At 38.5% G+C, this 19,856-nt stretch overlaps 1 protein-coding gene and 1 long non-coding RNA gene across 5 annotated transcripts in view; one reads left to right on the top strand and one right to left on the bottom strand.

Annotated features, from left to right (window-relative positions):
• TMLHE (trimethyllysine hydroxylase, epsilon) overlaps positions 1 to 19,856 on the bottom strand; it is a 256,921-nt gene that overhangs the window by 65,593 nt on the left and 171,472 nt on the right. For 3 of the 4 annotated variants that reach the window (XM_067723734.1, XM_067723736.1, XM_067723735.1), the window contains exon 1: positions 3,058 to 3,222. The gene's annotated coding sequence lies outside the window, so the exon portion shown is untranslated. Of the gene's footprint in view, positions 1 to 3,057; positions 3,223 to 19,856 lie in introns of those variants that run through there. The other variant, XM_067723733.1, reaches the window with a different exon arrangement.
• The window catches only part of LOC137217181 (uncharacterized), a 91,779-nt gene continuing 74,491 nt past the window's right edge, over positions 2,569 to 19,856 (top strand). The window contains exons 1-2 of the long non-coding RNA XR_010940036.1: positions 2,569 to 2,927; positions 13,474 to 13,516. This is a non-coding gene — a long non-coding RNA (uncharacterized lncRNA). The remainder of the gene's footprint in view (positions 2,928 to 13,473; positions 13,517 to 19,856) is intronic.

Raw genomic sequence — 19,856 nt, 5'->3', positions numbered from 1 at the left:
AAGGGCAGCTAGAAATTTTTTAAAAGGAAAAATAACAAACATTGGTGAGGATGTGGAGAAATTAGAACTTTTATACACTGCTGGTGGTGCATGTAAATGTAATCAATATAAAATGGTGCAGCCCCTTTGGAAAATACTTTGGCGAAAGACTAGACATACAGTTACTACATAAGCCAGCACTTCCACTCCTAGGTGCCTACCCAAGAGAATCGAAAACATATGCGCATCCAAAATCTTGTGCGTAAATGTCCACACCAGCCTTATTCACAATAGCCAAAAGGTGGAAATAACCCAAATGTCCATAAACAAAAGGTGGTATATACATATAGTATATACCATTATTCGGCCATCAAAAGTAATGAAGTACTGATTCGCACTACAACATGGATGAAACTTGAAAACGTCACACTAAGTAAAAGAAGCAAGTCACAAAAGACTGCATACTGCGTGATTCCACTTATATGAAATGTCCAGAATAGGCAAATCCATAGAGACGAGCAGCAGATTAGTGGTTCCCAGGGGCTGGGGTGGTAATGGGGACTAAGTGCACATGGGCAAGAGAGAGGTGCCATTGAGGTGATGGAAATATCTAATATTGGATTATAGTGATGGTTGCACCACTCGATAAATGTACTAAAAATCCCTGAATGTACACGTAAAATGAGTCAAATTTATGGTGTGTAAATTATATCTCGATACAAAATTTTAAAAACACTTTGGGAAGTAGAGAAAATAAAGTTTGTGTCAGTTGACACAACTTATTAGGGGTCATACAGAGCTCACTGGGCTGTTGTATGTTGTTGATGTTGTCGTTGTTGCCGTGGTTATGGTGGTTTTCCCATGAGGGCTGAGGGTCAAGCAGGGATTTGGGTCTTCTACAATAAAAATTTTTAAAATTAACAGAAAAAGAATGTTGCTGGGTTGAAATTCTGAGTAGCAGTGGGGGCAAAGAGAAGTGGATGGGTTTAAAAAAATATTCACGATGCAGAAGTGACAAGGTTTTGTACTGATTAGATATTGGGAATGGGGAAGAGTGAGGATGCCTCAGACTTAACATGCTTCAAGTTGAAACCCTGTTGTCCTCTCAAACTTACTGTCCTCCTGTGCTGCTAATCTCAGTGAGTGGATCAGCATCCTGGCACAGAGTAAGCATTCATTGATTGTCTTTGGAGTGAAAGAATGAATGAACAGAGTAAAAATATGGCCAACGCATCCACCAGGTCCTGCTAAACAGCCAGTCCTATACTCACCCACAAGGTCAGCTCAGCAGATGTCTATCAGAATTCCCCTCTCACTCTATTGACCACTTGGGAAATCAACAGGTCCCACACCTTGAAGAACACTCACATTCATACCGGTGGCCACTCCTTGCCTAAACCCTGCAGCTGTGGCAGAGACCAGGTTTTGCCCAAAGCCTCTCACCCTGTAAATTCTTTACACGTGGGCAATGGCAGGTACATGTACAGCCCATATAAGCATGAGGGACGTTTGGTGTTGTCGAAAGAGGGTCACAATGGTGCCCAACTGGTGAGTCTATGTTCACTTTGGCTCCAAGCAGAAAGAGACGTTTCCCATCCGAGGGGGTTTATTAATCCAGGGCCCACCGCTCCACCCACCCCCCATCCTGGCAGGCAGAAAACACAGCTGCCAGAAACACTGCAGACAGTGAGTGATCAATTTGGATATTTTACTGCTGTTCCCAGGGTTGACAAGCAGAGATACAGAACCGCTTGTGATTCCTGATATAGATACCAAAACCAGGAAGTGATCCCTCCCAGTCCACCCTTCCCAGAAACAGAGGATGAGGTGGGACACGCAAAAGATGCCCCCAGACTCAACCGACAAATTGAAAATTCCCTTCATCATACTGGTTATGAGATAAAGTATAACCTCTTTAAGTATCGTTATACATAAGCACATTTACCTCTCATGGTTGTGAAGATTACAGCGTTTTGCATAATATATGGTTGCCGTTATCATTATCACCAGTTCCTTAATGAGGAAGAATCAGAATGACAGCACAATGTCCTTCCATAGTGTTTCTAATTCTTTGCCTTTATAGTTAAGTTAATGTAAAATAAAGTGTAATTTTTACTACAGTGTTTCCTGAAAGTGCAATACCAAGCTAAGAGGCAACCCTAAAAGACTGCTGTATGGGAAGGGAATACGGAAGTATTCCCACACATGGGAGCTCAAGTTTGTCTTTCAGTGCTTGAGTATATAGTTAAGTCACCAAGTCATTTATGATTAGACTTTCGTCAGGCAGTGTACTATGCTCATTCAACCCATAAGGTTTTGGACAATCATCTGTCCTCTGGTTAAAATCTTTAATGGTAAGGCATTCAGAAGAGCATTCTTGAGTTAACATTCAACCAAGGCATTGAATGAATGTTGTTTCCAGTTTTCAGGGCAGTCAGTAAAGTAAGAAAGCCTAAATAGGCTTTTCAGAGTTGTTTTCAGAACAGAGAAAGAGCTGCCTTGCCTAGCTTCCCCAATGCCCTGCCCCGCTACTCCTGACTCTTGCTAGGTTTCCTGCTCAGGAGGGGCAGAGAAAGGGTAAAATCTGGGCAGAAAACATTACCAAGAAAGAAAGTCAGTGCTGCAAGCTCTTGCAGACAGCCGAGTTCCACCTTCCACTGCACTGCCCAGCAAAGTGAAGCAGGGAGAGGGTAGGGACTCGCCGAAAGCTAGACACAGTCAATGACAGGCCCAGGACGGGGAAGTCCGATCGAGTTTGAGACAATGTACTCTGGGCGTCAGTCCCAGCGCAAGGTTGCTCCAGCTCTTCCAGCTCTTCCCAAGCACTAGGCCCAGCTGACCCCGCGCTGATCTCCGGGCGGGCTGTGTTTCGCGCAGCTGGCACAAACCGTGACGAGAGCCCTGCGGCAAGGCACAAGTGGCCTTCTCCTCTGCCAGGGTAAATAAAGGTGAGTACCAACGCCCCGAGGCCGAGCAGCCGCCTCTCACTGCGCCAGGCCTGAAAGCCAGAGGCTGGGCAAACCTACTCATCGCACCCACCCAGAACACCCCTTCGCCGATCCACAGGGCGGAACCCACCTGTGCCGGAGGTCGCGACTCCCAAATCAGCAAAGCGGGAGGAACTGCAAGCAAAGAGAACCTCGGAAGGCAGCCCTGCGCCCGCCTTTTGCTTTTTGCCCTGAAACTGTCGGCTCCGCGCTCCCCTCCCCCAGCGCGCTCGGACCCAGCGCCTAGCCTGGAGGCCCCGCCCCGCTCCTTCCGGCCATGCAGGGTGGGGGCCTCGCGCGCCTGGGACCAAGCGGGCTGCGGAGCGTGCTAGAGCCGCTGATGCAACAGGGCTGAGCTGGGCCGCGCTGGTTGATTGCCTTCATTTAGCAGATTGGAACCACAGGCGCAGACAGGAGGATAGATAGACCTATGAAAGTATGCGTGTAAAACCTAGGTCGCCTTGCTTGCCGTTTCAGGACTCCTCCCAGTACGCTCCTATTTATGGTGGTTTATCGAGGGTCGCTGGAGCTTAAATTCTTCCAATATCCCTCCACCACTTTCTTGAACTTAAATCGCATACCACTCCACTGCTGGACTCCCACCAATTTACTTGAGCACCTTGAATCCAAGGTCCAGGTACAGTGTTAAGTACATTGAGCGCTAGAATGGAACGAGCCGTTAAGAATTCATATCTTATGCACGTAAAAATTGAAGAACAGTACATATTACAAAGAAGGACAAAAAATTCACTGAAATAGTATGTGCAATGGAAATTCAGGGCAAAGGGAAAAAATTGAGAGCAACAACACATAACAAATGTAATGTATAGACATTGAAAATGGGAAAGTGAGCAGTATTGTAGTTATTGGAGATTCAAATGGTTACTCAAACGGGTAATAATAAAGGAAAGATTTGTAGAAGTCAGCATCAACAAAAGAAAAAAAAACCCTTCGTACTTTTACCCTGGAATTCTTGCTGCCAGACGCTTTACCCCTATTTGTCTATTTGGAAAATTGATCCTTTTTCGTGGGTCCAATATGACAAATGTATCCAGCACGGGCCTCAAGTATACCACTTATCGTTTTGGATTATAATTTCTCTCTTTGCATGCCTGTGTCCCCCAATGAGCACGTACCTTCTTGAGAGCAGAAAATTCATATTTTTCAAATTTATATTCCAAGTCCCTAGCCCAGACCTAACAAATATTGTGTTTAGTGAATATTTGTTTAGAATTGTGTAAACCAGTGAGTAGAAAGAAAAAAGGCTATAGCTAGGATGTGAATTAATATACAGAGGAATAACTGAATAAAGTGAGATGATAGACTCAGACTGGTACTCATTCAGGCAGCAAACATTAATGAGTGTCTACCGAACCCCAGGTGCAGTATTAAGCACTGGGTGTAAAATGGTAAAAAAAAAAAACAAAGCAAAACAAAACGGAACAGATAGCGTTCATGCCCTTATCGAGTTTAAGAACAAATAGGAATTGGCCAAGCAACAGGAAAAGGAACATCCCAGATGGAGGGTATGGTATGACCATACCCTACCGGTATGGTCAAAGGTTCTGTAGTAGGAAAGAACATGACAGTAGCAATTAGAGTGATAAGATCAGTAAAGGTAAGGTGAAATCAACAGACAGAAAGTACTCAGAAAGAGGCAAGAGGTTGGTAGATAAAGCCTGTTTAAGAGTCAGAAAAAGAAGCCAGTTGCCTTAATAATAGTAACCAACATTTATTAAATTTGTGCTATATGCCAAATGCTGAGCTAAGTGTTTTATAACAAACACTTAAGATAAATATTACTGTTATCCCTGATTTAAGGATAAGGAAACTGGGGCACAGAGAAGTTAAGCAATTTCACCAGGATCACACAGTAGTTAAGTGTCTGGGCTGAGATTCAAACCTAGGTAATCTGGCTCCAGATTGGAGGGCAAGAACTGTAATAAAAAATACAAGTAAAAACTACAAAGAATTCTTTCACAAAATATGTTCATTGTTCTCAGATATTTGGCATCTATCAGAAACAATACTAAGAGCTTCAAGAAACAATATCCTGGACCCAAATATTAATGCTCTAGACTTAAGACTTTGGCACAGACGTTGGTTGGTATTGGCAGTGGTGGTGGTGCCTTTGGTAGGTGATGCCATTAAGCAGCAATGATCTTAACATCAGGCATCAGCAGCAAGCCAGAGCACAGGAAGTAGAAAATAGTTGACATGAGTGCTCTTTTCTGGAGCACATATGAACTCTTGGGCAAAGGACTTCAATTCTTTAACCCTCAATTTCCTAATTCACAAATGAGCATAATAATAGTATCTATATTACAGGTTTGTGGTGATGAAATGAGACAATATGTGTAAAGTACCTGGCCATATCTGACACACAGTAAATGCTCTATGAGTATTAGGTGCTATGATGGTGATGCATTTTAGTGACTGGAGGGGAGGCATGACCAACCAGGGAAGGTGTGGTTCAGGTACAGTTTGGGGAAGGTGATATGGCATATCAGAAAAATATTGAATAGGTAGTGAAACAAAAGTTTATTTCCTCCTCTTTGCATCAATTAAATCATTCCCTCTCTGTTATAATTGCTTACTTGTTGGTTTCCCTTATTATGATTTGTGTGTGTTTGTGTGAAGAAGCTAACATAGTGTCTAGGACAGAGTGGGAACTTAAAGAACATTTGTTGAATGAATGAGTTAATGTCTGAGTAAAAAGCAATAGGTATAAATGTGCTACAAAATAAGACAAGAAAAAAACCAATGATATTATCTGGGTCCTTTTATGTTTTAGCCACTCTGGCCTACCTTCCTTTATGTTACTGAAGTCACCAGGCTTGTTCCTGCTCTGATTCCAAAAATATAATCTGCTCATTTATTTGTCTCCACTTGTACTGCTAATACTTAAGGCCAAGTGTTGGCAATTTTTTTTAGAAAAAGGTCAGGCAGTAAATATTTTAGGCTTTGTGGGGCACATGCAGTCTGTCTGCCACTATTCAAATCCATGTTCATTGAGCAAAAGTAGTCACAGACAATATTTAGATGATGAGTGTGGATATGTTCTAATTAAACTTTATTTACAGAAAACAGACAGGAGGCAGAATTAGGCCTGTGGGCTCTAATTTGACAATCCCTGCTCTAGACTAAATTATCACCATCTCTTGCATGGGCCATTGTATAAGAAAGATATGTGGGAGCCACCGTCTCTGGCCAACATCTACATCTTGGTTTTATCAGCATCTTAGTGAAACTTTCATGCTTTCTAATCCTGTTCGTAACCTTAAGAGTTGTTGAAAAGTGATTCAAAGTGTGTATTGTAATTTTGAATTTTTATTCATCAAAATGGTCTTTAAAAGAACCAACTACTAGTGATCTTTGAAAGGTTAAAAAATAAAGAAAAGAAAGAAAGAAAATGAACATTCATAATAAAAGTAACTTTTATTATGTAACTAAAAGTGACTTTAGCCAGAAAATAAATATTCTGTACACAGTGCAATGTTGAATTTGGCTGACGCTTTGGTCTATGACAACAGTTCTACTATACACTCTATACAGAAACAAATAAGTGCTAAAACTTTTCAGAAGAAATCGTCTAGGCCATGCAAAATTTCCCTCATCTACTGATGGATAAAAATTTGGTAAAACCTGAAAAGTGTATTAATTTTGTATATGAGGATATAAACAGGATATGGACATTTCTGACTCTCAAGGGAAATATGATTCAGCACAAATTTAGTAGCCTGTACAATGTTTACACTGAAGAGGCATTTCATTAGTTTAAATTGACAAAAACCTTCCTGAAACTAACTTAAGTGAAAGAGAAATTTATGGAAAGGTAATGGGGTGTCTCACAAAATCCTAGGAGTGGAGCAATCAGAACTTGGAAAGAACAAGGTACAGTTAAGCCTCAAGAATGGTCAAAACCAAGGATTCAAATGCCATCAAGACTCTATCATTCTTTAATCTCTATTCTTCCTCATACATTTATTTGTGAGCTCTCTCTCTCTCTCTTCCTCTCTCTTTCTCTCCCTTTCTCTCCCTCTCTCCCCCTCCCTCCAAATCTCCTTTTGTTTCTTAGGTCCATGCAACAGGAAATATGGTTACTGACACCTTCCTAAATTTTCATCTTATGGCTTCAACCACTGGAGAACACTATGCCAGGCTGGATCATCTGCAAAGCAAGTTGGCATCTAGAGATTTATTGTGGGTAATGATTAGGAAGATAAAGAGGAAGAGCAGGAGTGGGCAGGGGGAGACTTCAGGCCACAACACAGGTCTGGCGCTTGTTAAAGGACAGGAAATGAAGGAGGAATCGGTAGGAAGTGCCTGCGATTGCAGTGCAACTCTGCGGAAGTAACAGCCAGTCCAACTGGGGAATCCAGAGCAAAGGTTGCTAATTAGATGAATCCCGCATTGGACAGAAATGGCCCTAGTATCACTCCTGTGCTCAGAAAATGGCTGGAGATGCTGGGATGGGAATGGCCTTGGATCAGATGATGCAAAAATATCCTAATAGTGTTACAGTTGGAGGCTGTTGGGTGACTACATTCCTCACAGTAGGTTTCTTCTTGAAAGAAAATCTGCAAGGCACCTCCAGGGCTGCCACAGACACTGTGGTCCCACATCCATAAATCTGAGGGAGGGATGTTCATCAGCCAAGTTTAAGTCTGGTGCCTATGCAGAACCAATCAACTGTAGCTGAGTGAGTGATGTCACATTATATTAAAGGACAGTTTTCAAGAGTGAGCAATCATCCCAGTTTGGCTAAGACTGAGAGATTCCCTGGGATGTGAGACTTCGCTAAAACGAGGATGGCTGGTTATCCCAGAGGTGCCCATCTTAATAGGGAAGGGAGGGGCACTGAAGACCATCCTATAGGTTGTATACTGTATAAACCATTGCATTTTACTGCACTTTATGGAGGAAATTCTACATTATAATGCTTTTATTGGATTAGGAGAATTTATGAAAGTCTAAGAATTAATCCTTTGAAAATGCCGAAGGTGTCATATACTTTATTTCACATCATGCTCAGTCTCCTGTGCATTTATACATGCTTCCTCCATCTAGAAAGCTTCTCTCACTGAAACCTCTCTCCCTTTACCCCTCATACCACCGTTAGAAATGCCTCTTGCCCATTGCTTTGCTTTCTATAAGGAAGGATTCCTCTAAATGAAGGTTAAATCACGCAATGAATGCTAAGCACCTATTTAGAACGTAGCATAAAGTGGTGGCTTGCATCAGTCACAGCTCTTAGTTGCATGCAAAAACGCTGAGTCTGGATGATTTAAGCAGGAAAAACGTTTAATAAACCTGTACTGTGAATGGCACTAGCCTAGCACTCCTGCTGTTACAAAAAATTGTTAAACTGCATAAGATATGTAAGGAAGCTGTTTACAGTTATTGTACAATACTCAGCACAGTGACTGTGATCCACAGAAAAGAAACTCACAATATAAGCCCTCAGAATCACGTGAGCTCTTTGCCTGTTGACAATTTCCTGACCCCAACACGGAGAGCTGGGATTCCCAGCTGAGTTTGGCAGTCTCACTGAGCTCAGGAGGCAAAGCTGTGCAGATGTTGGAATGAGCGAACATATGTCTTGGGGCTCTCAGCAAATCTTTTTTTTTTTTTTTTTTGCCGTACGTGGGCCTCTCACTGCTGTGGCCTCTCCCGTTGCGGAGCATAGGCTCCGGACGCGCAGGCTCAGCGGCCATGGCTCACGGGCCCAGCCGCTCCGCGGCACGTGGGATCCTCCCGGATCGGGGCATGAACCCGTGTCCCCTGCATTGACAGGCGGACTCTCAACCACTGCGCCACCAGGGAAGCCCAGCAAATCTTTAAAAAGAGTGAAAAGGTCATAGAACTTATTGTTCTTGGTTCCAAGACTTACTGTAAAGCTACACTTATCAAAACAGTGTGATACTGGAGTAAGAAATGACAAATCAGTGGAAAAAATTAGAATCCAGTAATAGACCTACACATATATCATTACTTATTTATTTTATTTTTGGTTTGTTCAGTCATTCACCCATCAAAGAACATTTGGGCTGTTTCCAGTATTTTTGTGAATAAAGCTGCTATGAACATCCATGTACAGGTGTCTGTGTGCACACAAGTTTTAACTTTTCTGGACTAAATGCCTATGAATACAGTTACTGGATTATATGCTAGTTACATGTTTAATATTTTAAGAAACTACCAAACAGTTTTCCAGAGTGGCTATGCCATTTTACATTCCCACCAGCAATGTATGAGAGATCCAGTTTCTGTGCACCCTTTCCAACATTTTGTGTTGTCAATATTTTTTATTTCAGCTGTTCTGATAGGTCTATAGTAATATTTCATTGTGGTTTTAATTTGCATTCCCTGCTGATTAATGATGGTGAACAAATTTTCATATGCTTATCAGCTACCTGTATATCATCTTCAGTGAAATGTGTCTTCATGTATTATTTTGCCCAGTTTTTGCTTGGATTATTTCTTATGGTTGAGTTTTGAGAGCTCTTTATGTATTTAAGATACTAATCCTTTGTTGGATATGTGGTTTTTTCTCTTTCTCTGTTGCTTCTCTTTTCTTTCATCCTCCTAAGTATTCCATACAGTAAAAGTTCTGAATTTTGATCAGGTCCAATTTATCAATGTTTCTTTTATTGCCTATGCTTTAGGTGTTGAGTCTAAGGACTCTTTGCCCAAACCTATATCCCAAATAACTTTCTCAGTTTTTTCTAAAAGTTTTATAGTTTTGTGTTCTGTATTTAAGTCCACAATCCATTTTGAGTGATCCTTTGTAAAGTGTGAGACTTAGGTTGAGGTTTATACTTTTGCCTCTGGGTGTCCAGTTGCTCCAGGACAATTGCTTGAAAGGTTATCCTTACTCCATTGAATTGATTTTGCACCTTTGTCAAAAATTATTTGGATATATTTATTTGCGTGGGTCTATTTTTGACTTTTTTAAAAATAAATAAATTTATTTATTTATTTTTGGCTGCATTGGGTCTTTGTTGCTGTGCACAGGCTTTGTCTAGTTGCAGCGAGCAGGGGCTACTCTTTTGTTGTGGTACGTGAGCTTCTCATTGTGGTGGCTTCTCTTGTTGTGGTGTGTGGGCTCTAGGCATGTGGGCTCAGTAGTTGTGGCTCATGGGCTCTAGAGTGCAGGCTCAGTAGTTGTGGTGCATGGGCTTAGTTGCTCCGTGGCATATGGGATCTTCCAAGACCAGGGCTTGAACCCATGTCCCCTGCATTGGCAGGCAGATTCTCAACCATTGCACCACCAGGGAAGCCCTATTTTTGACTTTTTAATTCAGTTCCATTTATCTAGGTGTCTGTCCTTCTGCCAATACCACACTGCCTTGATTACTTCAGTTACTTTTATCTAAAGTCACCAATGCCATTAAATAGGAAAGGAAGTCTCATAAACCATTGAATATTGAAGAAAATGAAGCTCAAACTTTACCTCATACCACACACAAAATTTAATTTAGGATGAATCATAGACATAAACATAAATGCTAAAACTATGAAGCTGAAAGAAGAAAACATGGGACAATATCTTCATGATCTTGGTTTAGGATGATAGAAAACAGAAAAAATCATTAACTATAAAAGAAAATTGATAAGTTGAACTTCATCAACATTAAAAACTTCTGTAATCAATGACATTGTTATAAAAATGAAAATGTAAACCATGGACTGGAAGAGAAAATAGAAAAATCATTAACCATAAAAGAAAATTGATAACTTGAACTTCATCAACATTAAAAACTTCTGCAGTCAAAGACATTGTTATAAACATGAAAATGTAAACCATGGACTGGAAGAGAAAATAGAAAAATCATTAACCATAAAAGAAAATTGATAACTTGAACTTCATCAACATTAAAAACTTCTGCAATCAAAGACATTGTTATAAAAATGAAAATGTAAACCATGGACTGGAAGAGAAAATAGTCACAATACATATACCTTACAAAGGTTAGGTATCTAGAATACATAAAGAACTCTTTGAAAGATAAAGCACAAACAAGCCCAATTAGAAATAAACAAAAGACTTCAATGTGTACTTAACAAAAGAAGATACATGAATGACCAATAAACACAAGAAAATATGCTCAATATCATTTACTCTTTAGATGAAGAGGAAAAATCACAAAGACAAAACACTTCACACCAATACAAATATATAAAATTTAAAAGAATGATACCATCAAATGTTGGTGAGAATGTGGAGAAATTTGAATTCTCTTACCTTGTTGATGGCAAAATAAACTGGCACAATTGCTTTGGAAAATTATTTAGTAGATTCTTCTAAAGTTAAAAATACACTTTCCCTATGACTCAGTAATCCCACTTCTAGTTATTTACCTGAGAGAAATGAGAATACAAATTCATAGAGCATTTTGTACACAAATGTTTATAGCAGCTTTATTTGTAATAACTCCAAACTGTAAATAATCCAAATGTCCATCAATAGGCAAATGTATAAACAAACTGTACATCCATAGAATGGAATACTACTCACCATAAAAAAGAAATAAATTACAAGTGACAAACATGGATCAATCTCCAAGACATTATGCCTTGCTTCTATTTTTAAATAAACTACTTATTTTGGAACAATTTTACATTTACAGAAAAATTGCAGAGTGCAGAAATTTCCCATATAACCACCACCCAACTTCCCCTCATGTTAACATCTTACAAAGCCATGGTACATTTGTCAAAACTGAGAAAAAACTATCAATTAAATGCCAACTATTTGTATTTCAAAAAGAAACATTATGCTGGGCTAATGAAGCTAGACACAAAAGAATACATACTATGACTCAATTTATAGGGAATTCTAGAAAATACAGAACTAAGGTATGGTGATTGAAAGCAGAATAATGATTGCCTGGGGCAGAGAGAATGTGGGTTTACTGAAAAGAGGAATGAGGGAATCTTTTGGAGTGATGGTAATGTTCTATATCTTGATTGGGATGTTGGTTAACACAGTGTATACATTTGTCAAAACTCACTGACCTGTACAGTTAAGATTTGTATATTTAACTGTGTATAAATTATAATTGATAAAAATTAAGTTGGAAGAAAGGATATTTAGTAGCTGACAGAATCGCTGTAAGGCATGGAGAATCAGGTAGAGAGCTAAGTTTCCAAGTTCAACAACCAAGAATTCACTGCACAACTGGTGTGGTGAGGAAACCACTATTCATACCACTGCTACTTCTGCATTACTGTAGTCACTTCTATGCTGGAAACTCAATCTGGCAACTATTATGGCTGCTCACAGAGAGAGCATGAAAGAACAACTAAATTTTCTGATCAAACTCTGTCACAATCATTATGGTCAGTTTACTTATTCTCTTTACGTGATTCTAAATAGTTTTAAACCATTGTTTTAGAAGACGTATTCCATGCATGGCCTGTATTATAAATGACTTTAAATCCATTTTGGATTTACACCAAGAAATGCATAAAACAATGAAAAAGTATATTTTAGTCACCTCATCATATTAATTTTTCTCTTATTAGCTATTTCTTTCTAGTCTTACTGCTGGTGAGGCAAATCCTCTGGGCTCTGGAGTCTGACAAATCTAAGTTTTTATCCTGGTCCCCTTGCATTGTCCACCCTAACCCTTATTTGCACGCACTCTACCACTCCCCCACTTCCATGAGTCTCCTTTTCCTTAAATTAAACATTCCCTGTGGTTCAACTATTTCTCATAAATTGTATCTTTGGGAGTCTGGAGGCCGAGTTGCCAAATGATGTCCTCTCCACTAAGGGAGTCAGGATGATATCAGCCAACGTCCCTTCCTTCCAATATGGTCAAAGATCTATTTGGGCTTCACAGGGTACTACCAGTAGTGCTGTGCCTAAATTCTTCAGTATTACTGACCTCCTGGGCAAGAGACTCAGGGTCTCTGGGACTCCAGAGCCTCCCAAGGCATTCAGGGTGCTCCTCATCTATACCCCATCGCACCCCACAACAGCTATACATCTAATAGAGGGACTTCTGCAGCAGAGCTGTACAAGAGACACCTGCACTGCCCCTACTCTGCCTATACTTTTACTACAAACTCTCAGCAGCCAAAGGCCACTCCCAAAGTACAGGCTGGGTGATAGCTAGCCTCTCCAGAGTATAGGGGCACCCCCTCCAGCTTTGAGGCAGTTTTTATTTTTAAAAAGTTTTATTAATGGAAAATTTCAAATCTATATCAAAGTAGAGAGAATGGCATAATGATCCCCATATACATATCACCCAGCCTCAACTAGTCAATTCATGGCAAGTTGTGTTTCATCTAGATTGTTTTGAAGCAAGTCCCTTATATTTTATCATTTCATTAGTAAATCTTTCACTTTGTAGTTATAAAAGGACTTTTTAAAATTTGACAGAACCATAATACCTTTATCACACCAAACAGTATTTCCTTAATATCATCAAATATTCAGTTGGTATCCTAATTTCCAACTGTCTCATACATGTGGTAAATGTTTTCTCTTTTTCAGTTTGTTTGACTCAGACCCCAGTAAGGTCCAGAAATTGAAACTGGTAAGTTTATTTTTTAAATCTCTTTGAATATAGATTTCTACTTTATCTCTCTGTTTTACTTTTTCTTGCCATTTGTTTGTTGAAGGAGTGTTTATCTGTAGTTTCCCAGAGTCTTAATTTTGCGGATTATTTATGGGCATGTTTTTAAATAGATTTATTGAGATATAATTCACATACCATACAATTCACACATTTAAAGTGTACAATTCAGTCACTTTTACTATATTCACAGAATTGTGTATTCGTCATCACAATCAAGTTTAGAACATTTTCATCACATTCCAAAGAAACCCTGCACGCCTTAGCCATGATCTTCCACTGCCCCTGCCACTGGCAACCACTAATTTACTTTCTATCTATATAGATTTGCCTGTTCTGAACATTTCATGTAAATTGAATCATACAATGTGTGTTCCTTTGTGACTGGATTCTTTCACTCAGCCTAATATTTTCAAGTTCGATTCATGTTGTAGCATGTGTCAACACTTCATTTCTTTATATGACTGAATAATAGTCTATTGCATGAATACACTACATTTTGTTTATCCATTTATCAGTTGATGGACAATTTTATTGTTTCCGCTTTTTGGCTTTTGTGAATAATGCTGCTATGGACATGTGTGTACAAGTTTTTGTGTGGAATTATGTTCTCATTTATCTAATAGTAGAGTGGCAGGGTCATATGGTAACACCGTTTAACCATTTGAGTAACTGCCAGACTGTTTTCCACAACAGCTGCAACATTTTATATTCTCACTAGCAGTGTATGAGGGTTCCAATTTGTCTGCATCTGTGCCAACGCCTGGGTTTTTTTTTAAATTGTTGTTTGTTTGTTTGTCTTTAATTATAACCATCCTAGTGTTAAGTGGTATCATATTGTGGTTTGGGTTTACAGGTCCCTACGGACTAATGATTTTGAAATATTTTATGTGCTTATTGGCCATTTGTATATATTCTTTTGAGAAATTTCTATTCACATCCTTTGTCCATTTTGAAATTGGGTTATTTGTCATTTTATTATTGAGTTGTAAGAATACTTTACACATTCTGGATACAAGACCTTAGAAGGTATATGATTTGCAAAAATATTCTCCCATTCTGTGAGTAGTCTTTTCACTGTCTTTTTTTAATTTAAATTTTCTTTTATATTAGAATATAGTTGATTTACAATGTTGTATTAGTTTTAGGTATACATAAAAGTGATTCAGTTATGTATATATCCATTCTTTTTCAGATTATTTTCCCATATAGGTATTACAGAATACTGAGTAGAGTTCCCTGTGCTATACAGTAGGCCCTTGTTGATTATCTATTTTACATATAGAAGTGTGTACATGTCAATCCCAAACTCCTAATTTATCCCTCACTGCCACATTTCTCCTTTGGTAATCATAAGTTTGTTTTCTATGTCTGTGAGTCTGTTTCTGTTTTGTAAATAAGTTCATTTGTATCATGTTTTTTTAAGATTCCACATATAAGTGATATCATATGATATTTCTCTTTCTCTGTCAGACTTCACTTAGTATGATAAGTTCTAAGTCCATCCATGTTGCTGCAAATGGCATTATTTCATTATTTTTAATGGCTGAGTAATATTCCACTATATATATGTACCACATCTTCTTTATTCCTGCCTCTGGTGTTGGACATTTAGGTTGCTTCCAAGTCTTGGCTATTGTAAATAGTGCTGCAATGAACATTGAGGTGCATGTATCTTTTTTAAAAAATATAAATTTATTTATTTATTTAATTTTGGCTGCATTGGGTCTTTTTTTTTTTACATCTTTATTGGCGTATAATTGCTTTACAATGGTGTGTTAGTTTCTGCTTTGTAACAAAGTGAATCAGTTATACATATACATATGTTCCCATATCTCTTCCCTCTTGCATCTCCCTCCCGCCCACCCTTCCTATCCCACCCCTCTAGGTGGTCACAAAGCACCGAGCTGATCTCCCTGTGCTATGCGGCTGCTTCCCACTAGCTATCTATTTTCCATTTGGTAGTGTATATATGTCCATGCCACTCTCTCACTTTGTCACAGCTTACCTTTCCCCCTCCCCATATCCTCAAGTCCATTCTCTAGTAGGTCTGTGTCTTTATTCCCGTCTTACCCCTAGGTTCTTCATAACATATTTTTTTCGTAGATTCCATATATATGTGTTAGCATACAGTATTTGTCTTTCTCTTTCTGACTTACTTCACTCTGTATGACAGACTCTATGTCCATCCACCTCACTACAAATAACTCGATTTCATTTAGTTTTATGGCTGAGTAATATTCATTGTATATATGTGCCACATCTTCTTTATCCATTCATCCGATGATGGGCACTTAGGTTGTTTCCATCTTCGGGCTATTGTAAATAGAGCTGCAATGGACATTTTGGTACATGACTCTTTTTGAATTATGGTTTTCTCAGGGTATATGCCCAGTAGTTGCATTGCTGGGTCATATGGTAGTTCTATTTGTAGTTTTTTAAGGAACCTCCATACTCTTCTCCATAGTGGCTGTACCAATTCACATTCCCACCAGCACTGCAAGAGGGTTCCCTTTTCTCCACACCCTCTCCAGCATTTATTGTTTCTAGATTTTTTGATGATGGCCATTCTGACTGGTGTGAGATGATATCTCATTGTAGTTTTGATTTGCATTTCTCTAATGATTAATGATGTTGAGCATTCTTTCATGTGTTTGTTGGCAGTTTGTATATCTTCTTTGGAGAAATGTCTATCTAGGTCTTCTGTCCATTTTTTGTTTGGGTTGTTTGTTTTTTTGTTATTGAGCTGCATGAGCTACTTATAAATTTTGGAGATTAATCCTTTGTCACTTGCTTCATTTGCAAATATTTTGTCCAATTCTGAGGGTTGTCTTTTTGTCCTGTTTATGGTATCCTTTGCTGTGCAAAAGCTTTCTAGTTTCATTAGGTCCCATTTGCTTATTTTTGTTTTTATTTCCATTTCTCTAGGAGGTGGGTCAAAAAGGATCTTGCTGTGATTTATGTCATAGAGTGTTCTGCCTGTTTTCCTCTAAGAATGTGATAGTTTCTGGCCTTACATTTAGGTCTTTAATCCGTTTTGAGCTTATTTTTGTGTATGGTATTAGGGAGTGTTGTAATCTCATACTTTTACATGTACCTGTCCAGTTTTCCCAGCATCACTTATTGAAGAGGCTGTCCTCTCTCCACTGTACCTACCTGCCTCCTTTATGAAAGATAAGGTGACCATATGTGCATCGGTTTATCTCTGGGCTTTTTATCCTGTTCCATTGATCTATCTTTCTGTTTTTGTGCCAGTACCATACTCTCTTGATTACTGTAGCTTTGTAGTATAGTCTGAAGTCAGGGAGGCTGATTCCTCCAGCTTCGTTTTTCATTCTCAAGATTGCTTTGGCTATTCGGGGTCTTTTGTGTTTCCATACAAATTGTGAAATTTTTTGTTCTAGTTCTGTGAAAAATGCCATTGGTAGTTTGATAGGGATTGTATTGAATCGGTAGATTGCTCTGGGTAATATAGTCATTTTCACAATGTTGATTCTTCCAATCCAAGAACATGGTATATCTCTCCACCTATTTGTATCATATTTAATTTCTTTCATCAGTGTCTTATAATTTTCTGCATACAGGTCTTTTGTCTCCTTAGGTAGGTTTATTCCTAGATATTTTATTCTTTTTGTTGCAGTGGTAAATGAGTGTGTTTTCTCAATTTCACTTTCAGATTTTTCATCACTAGTGTATAGGAATGCCAGAGATTTCTGTGCCTTAATTTTGTATCCTGCTACTTTACCAAATTCATTGATTAGCTCTAGTAGTTTTCTGGTAGCATCTTTAGGATTCTCTAAGTATAATACCATGTCATCTGCAAACAGTGACAGCTTTACTTCTTTTCCAATTTGGATTCCTTTTATTTCCTTTTCTTCTCTGATTGCTGTGGCTAAAACTTCCAAAGCTATGTTGAATAAGAATGGTGAGAGTGGGCAACCTTGTCTTGTTTCTGATCTTAGTGAAAATGCTTTCAGTTTTTCACCATTGAGGATGATGTGGCTGTGGGTTTGTCATATATGACCTTTATTATGTTGAGGAAAGTTCCCTTTATGCCTACTTTCTGCAGGGATTTTATCATAAGTGGGGGTTGAATTTTGTCAAAAGCTTTCTCTGCATCTGTTGAGATGATCGTATGGTTTTTCTCCTTCAATTTGTTAATATGGTGTATCACGTTGATTGATTTGCATATATTGAAGAATCCTTGCATTCCTGGAATAAACCCCACTTGATCATGGTGTATAATCCTTTTAATGTGCTGTTGGATTCTGTTTACTAGTATTTTGTTGAGGATTTTTGCATCTATGTCCATCAGTGATATTGGCCTATAGTTTTCTTTCTTTGTGACATCTTTGTCTGGTTTTGGTGTCAGGGTGATGGTGGCCTTGTAGAATGAGTTTGGGAGTGTTCCTCCTTCTGTATATTTTGGAAGAGTTTGAGAAGGATGGGTGTTAGCTCTTCTCTAATTGTTTGATAGAATTTGCCTGTGAAGCCATCTGGTCCTGGGCTTTTGTTTGTTTGAAGATTTTTAATCACAGTTTCAACTTCAGTGCTTGTGATTGGTCTGTTCATATTTTCTATTTCTTCGTGATTCAGTCTTGGCAGGCTGTGCATTTCTAAGAATTTGTCCATTTCTTCCAGGTTGTCCATTTTATTGGCATATGGTTGCTTGTAGTAATCTCTCATGATCTTTTGTATTTCTGCAGTGTCAGTTGTTTCTTCTCCTTTTTCATTTCTAATTCTATTGTTTTGATTCTTCTCCCTTTTTTTCTTGATGAGTCTGGCTAATGGTTTATCAATTTTGTTTATCTTCTCAAAGAACCAGCTTTTAGTTTCACTGATCTTTGCTATCATTTCCTTCATTTCTTTTTCATTTATTTCTGATCTGATTTTTATGATTTCTTTCCTTCTACTAACTTTGGGGGTTTTTGTTCTTCTTTCTCTAATTGCTTTAGGTGCAAGGTTAGGTTGTTTATTCGAGATGTTTCCTGTTTCTTAAGGTAGGATTGTATTGCTATAAACTTCCCTCTTAGAACTGCCTTTGCTGCATTCCATAGGTTTTGGGTCGTCGTGTCTCCATTGTCTTTTGTTTCTAGGTATTTTTTTAATTTCCTCTTTGATTTCTTCAGTAATCACTTCGTTATTAAGTAGTGTATTGTTTAGTCTCCATGTGTTTGTATTTTTTACAGATCTTTTCCTGTAATTGATATCTAGTCTCATAGCGTTGTGGTCAGAAAAGATACTTGATACAATTTCAATTTTCTTAAAGTTACCAAGGCTTGATTTGTGACCCAAGATATGATCTATCCTGGAGAATACTCCATGGGCACTTGAGAAAAATGTGTATTCTGTTGTTTTTGGATGGAATGTCCTATATATATCAATTAAGTCCATCTTGTTTAATGTATCATTTGAAGCTTATGTTTCCTTATTTATTTTCATTTTGGATGATCTGTCCATTGGTGAAAGTGGGGTGTTAAAGTCGCCTACTATGAATGTGTTACTGCCGATTTCTCCTGTTATGGCTGTTAGTACTTGCCTTATGTATTGAGGTGATGCTATGTTGGGTGCATAAATATTTACAATTGTTATATCTTCTTCTTGGATCAATCCCTTGATCATTATGTAGTGTCCTTCTTTGTCTCTTCTAATAGTCTTTATTTTAAATTCTATTTTGTCTAATATGAGAATTGTTACTCCAGCTTTCTTTTGGTTTCCAGTTGCATGGAATATCTTTCTCCATCCCCTTACTTTCAGTCTGTATGTGTCTCTAGGTCTGAAGTGGGTCTCTTGTAGACAGCATATATGTGGGTCGTGTTTTTGTATCCATTCCGCCAGCCTGTGTCTTTTGGTGGGAGTATTTAGTCCATTTACATTTAAGGTAATTATCAATATGTATGTTCCTATTCCCATTTTCTTAATTGTTATGGGTTTGTTATTGTAGGTGTTTTCCTTCTCTTGTGTTTCTTGCCTAGAGAAGTTCCTTTAGCATTTGTTGTAATGCTGGTTTGGTGGTGCTGAACTCTCTCAGCATTTGCTTGTCTGTAAAGGTTTTAATTTCTCCATCAAATCTGAATGAGATCCTTGCTGGGTAGAGTAATCTTGGTTGCAGGTTTTTCTCCTTCATCACTTTAAATATGTCCTGCCAGTCCCTTCTGGCTTGCAGAGTTTCTGCTGAATGATCAGCTGTTAACCTTATGGGGATTCCCTTGTGTGTTTTTTGTTGTTTTTCCCTTGCTGCTTTAAATATGTTTTCTTTATATTTAATTTTTGACAGTTTGATTAATATGTGTTTGGTGTA

Source organism: Pseudorca crassidens, chromosome X, assembly GCF_039906515.1.
Source record: "Pseudorca crassidens isolate mPseCra1 chromosome X, mPseCra1.hap1, whole genome shotgun sequence".
Taxonomy (NCBI): Eukaryota; Metazoa; Chordata; class Mammalia; order Artiodactyla; family Delphinidae; genus Pseudorca; species Pseudorca crassidens.
The sequence above is the reverse complement of the archived record's forward strand: the minus strand, read 5'-3'. Positions and strand labels throughout refer to the sequence as shown.